Source organism: Manacus vitellinus, unplaced genomic scaffold (genome assembly GCF_001715985.3).
Source record: "Manacus vitellinus isolate BGI_N305 unplaced genomic scaffold, ASM171598v3 scaffold_5_pilon, whole genome shotgun sequence".
Lineage (NCBI taxonomy): Eukaryota > Metazoa > Chordata > Aves > Passeriformes > Pipridae > Manacus > Manacus vitellinus.
Window position 1 is genome coordinate 17,648,055 of NW_021940682.1, and position 3,992 is coordinate 17,652,046.

Sequence of the window (3,992 nt, forward strand, 5' to 3'; positions counted from 1 at the left end):
TAATGATACGAACAGTAGCAGGAGTGAGTGGGAGAGAGCAAAAGTGTCTCAAGTGTCCCCCGAGCTCCTGCAATAGGGAAAATATCACCAAGGTCCCAGAAGGGCACTGGCTGCCACAGTGAACAACAGCTCAAGCTCCCCAGGTATTGCCCCAGCACACTAATCTGAGGGAAAAGCTTCCCTGGCCCTAGAGCTGGCGTTGTCCTGAGCCTGTGAGCAAGGCAAACCAGCACACCCAAAGCATGACTAAGAGCAGCAGGAGTGGCCCTGTTCCTCCTTCCCTGCCTCGCTCCAACCTTGGCTGGAAAGGTTACAGACACAAAGCAAATTAATGTCTAAAAACGCAGAAGGAAAAGAGGTGACCTCTTTCTTGCCTCTTCAAAGATCTGGGAGGACCCTGAAGCATGACACTAATAACATGTAACCTATGGAGGATGCAGGACACTGAGGTTTCAGCTCTGTACCAATCCCTCTGAGGACCAGCTTGAGGATGGGATTTCAAGCTTCGTTTCAGACGTGTGTATGGCTCACTCTAGGCTCCCTCATCTCCTGCCGTGCAATGACTACCAGCTTACTGAGTCTCTTACCAAATTAGGCTTCTTCTGCCCACCTTCCAGCCTGACAGGCTGTCACAGAAGTTTATACCATGGCTGGCTAGGAACTTCTTTCTAATTTTTCTAAATGTATCTGTGATCCAGATGAGCTTCTAGGAGAATAAATTAGACTTTTGCCCTAGCATATATTTATGATGCATGGATTCTGTTCACCCTCAAACTCTCCTGTTTTAGATCAAACAAGCTGCACACTCAGAATGGCTGCTTACAAGCCTGCTCTGTACCTGCTACAGGTCAGTTCCATCCTTCCAGAGGAGGGATGTCTAGAGCAGCATCTGCAATACAGGTGAAGCAGTCCCTTGTACTTGTTGGTCCCTCCAGACAATTCTTTGTTGGGAATATCCTTGAACTGAGAGTCTTTATTCAGAGCCAAACTGGCAGCACATGGACAGTGTCCACCCACTGCCTGACTTCTTCCAATGCTTCAGCTTGAGGGATGTCTTTTTTACAGCATTCTGAGGCATAACACTGCTGGTTTTGACAACTCTCCCTGTGACTGACAGAGCCCCTTCCTTAGCCAGCTCCTTACACACCTTGCCTCTTCTCTGCCAGTCCTTGTGCCAGCAGCATTCAGTGGGAGATGGGACGTTATGTGGTCCCCTGCTCTGGACCACCTGTCTCTTGCCCTCGCTCTGAGGGATAGGGTGGTGCTGGAGTATCATGTTTCTTCAGGAGAAGGTAGTTTTTTCCCCCTCTCAAGATCCCTTCTGCTTTGCTCCAAGGAATTGTGATAACCCTGTGGTTCAAGGAAGAGGGAATGACCTTTCTAAAGTTACAGAGTGAGGCCTGGGGAAAGAAAGGGTCACTGCGGGTCCTGCCGGCACACAGGGCTGTGAGAGGTGAAGGAGAGGATGTCAGGGGACTGTTGATGGGCAAGGAGATCTGGAAGAGAACATGTCCTCCAGGTACCACCAGCCCTGTGCCGAGGTGCTGCGTGTCCCTCTGTGGCAGTACAAAGCATTGCTCCGGACTGGTTTAGCCGAGCCCAGCAGTAACAGTTGCCCCCATGGGCTGGACATCTGCACAGCCTGGCTGGGGCTGTGGGGAAGAGCTGGAGAAGGAGGGAGGGGGAAGATTTAAAAATAGTCCCCTTCTCATTTTTGCAGCTGTCATTCATGGTGCTTAAGCAAGCCCAAGGCCTCCCAGCTCCCATACACATTACTCCTTACATAATGGGAGACACGCGGGCATCGCTCCAGGCCGGGAACAGGCATCAGGCTGGGAACAGGCAGGGACATGACATTTACGCTACCCTGTCAAAGCCGATGAGCAGCTCCAGGGTGTCCAGGTCCTGAAAAAAACCTGTGGGTTGAGGAAGGCAGCTCGTGTGGCTGTCAAGGGCAACCCAGCCACAGCCATGGGTTGGGAAGGAGGTGAAGGAGAGTGAAATGCAACCCAAAGGTGAAGGCTTGCCTCACTATGGCAGAAAGCTGGCCTGGGCTTCTGGGCCGTTGTGGTGCTTCTGGGGCAAATGGCTGTGGGAAGGGGTTGGGGGCTGTGGGGAGGGCTGTGGGAAATACCACAGTAGGTCCCAAGGGGTGACTGTTTGCCAGAGGGGAAGATGTGGCCACCAGCAGTGAAGGAGGAGGGAACAGTGCAGAGATGGCACAGGGAAGCAAAAAACACGGATTGCAGAGCAGCTCCCCAGGGAGGGGAGCTGGGAAGGGGAGAGCAGGAGGTGTGGGAGTACAGGTCTGGGGAGGAGGAGAGGGACAGGCAATGCAGGAAGGACAGTGCTGAGAGGAAGTGGTGTGAGGAGGAGACCGAGTGGATGGGGGAGAGTTTTGAGAGGAAGACAGGGTGAGAAGAGCAGTGCTGGAGAAATGGAGGATGGTTCAAGTGCTGGAGGAAAAGGTGAAGGTCCACTGGAACCACCAGAACTGCCTGCCCTTTTCTGCCACCTCAGTGCTACAGGACAAACATTGCAAAGGGCAAAAGAGCACTCCACGTCCCCTCATGTCAGCCACGCTGGGCTCAGGCACTGCTCCCACATGCTTTTTCCCTACCTCCCTCAGCCTCCTCAACTCTGAAAACTGCTAACTCAGGGAAATTCCAGAGACAGGGGCTGTGCATGTGGCAGCAGGTCAGGAGGACAGAGTTGGACAGTGGTGGGGAGGCCACTGCTCTGCACCTGCGAGCCTCAGCCTCCCAGCCTATCTCATCTAGGAACACTTCCACCCCTCCCACCTTCTGGCCAGGAACTGAACCATATGTCTGTTCACTGTAGGATCCTCTCTTCTTCCAAGGATCACCGGCTTTCATGCTTTATATGCCAGCAGCCAGACTGCCTTGGGTAAGGCATGAGTCACTGTGGTGCGGTTATTTAAAGTGTGTCTCCTAAGCGCCAGCCACGTGCCTGCGCTGCGCGGGCTGAGAGGGAACGCGCAGCCGGACCCCAGAATTAACACCAGGAGGGCCAGCTGCCGAAAGAAAGGCTGAGACCCAGTTAGCTTCTCCCAGAGCAAAGGGAAAGCTTGGCATTTCACGGCAGCCCCCTGTCAGTGGGGAGAACAATACAGCTCATCCCAGTCCCAAACCACAACAGGCTATTTCCATGTCCACAAACCAAAAGTGCTTCAGAGGACGTGACTGTTGTTGCCCGGGGGCTGGGCAGGCCTGGGGCTGGTTTGGCAGCCATGCAGTCACCCACTTTACAGGAGGCATGACCTGGAGCCACCAGGATGGTGCTGGGATTGTGCTTGGGTTCTCCTGGTGCTGGAGCAGGAACCAGAGTCCAATCCTGAAATTTCAGGCAGCTATGGACTTCTAACAACTGCTGGCATAATGGATGCCTTAGCTAGTAAATATTTCTGGCATATTCTAACTACTCCCTGCTGTTTTCCATTAGGACTGACATCCCAGAGCAATGAGTAAGTCCCAGTGTATGTCCTTCCTGGTTCTGCATCATTCAGCCAGACCCGCTGCAAAGCTGCTGGCCTATGAATGAGTCCAGGCTTGGGGAAGCTTGTTCTCCCCCTGCCTCCTGCTGGCACCAGCTGAGGTCTTGGGCACACTATGTGCTTAGGCTGAGCCTCGCCATCCTGTCCCACTGAGGAGAGGTGGTAACAACAGCCAACCTTGGCAAGAGGTTTGAGAAGCTGCCGCTGGCCAAGTTGAGGCAAGACCGGGTATTTCTAGTGTATGGAAAAGGAGATCTCACTGGTGAGCATGACGTCTGCACTGGCAGTCAGCATGAGGAGGTGAGAGAGCAGAGCACAGTTTTGCATGGGACCACATGCAGGCCAGCTAGATGGAAGATCTCGTCTGTGTTTCCTTGCAAAAGTAATTTTTTCTGGCCCAGAGCAGAGGCAGTGCCTGCAGTCTCCCAGTCAGGCAGCAAAAGCACAGAGCTGCTTTCATGGGTTGCGGGGGACTCAG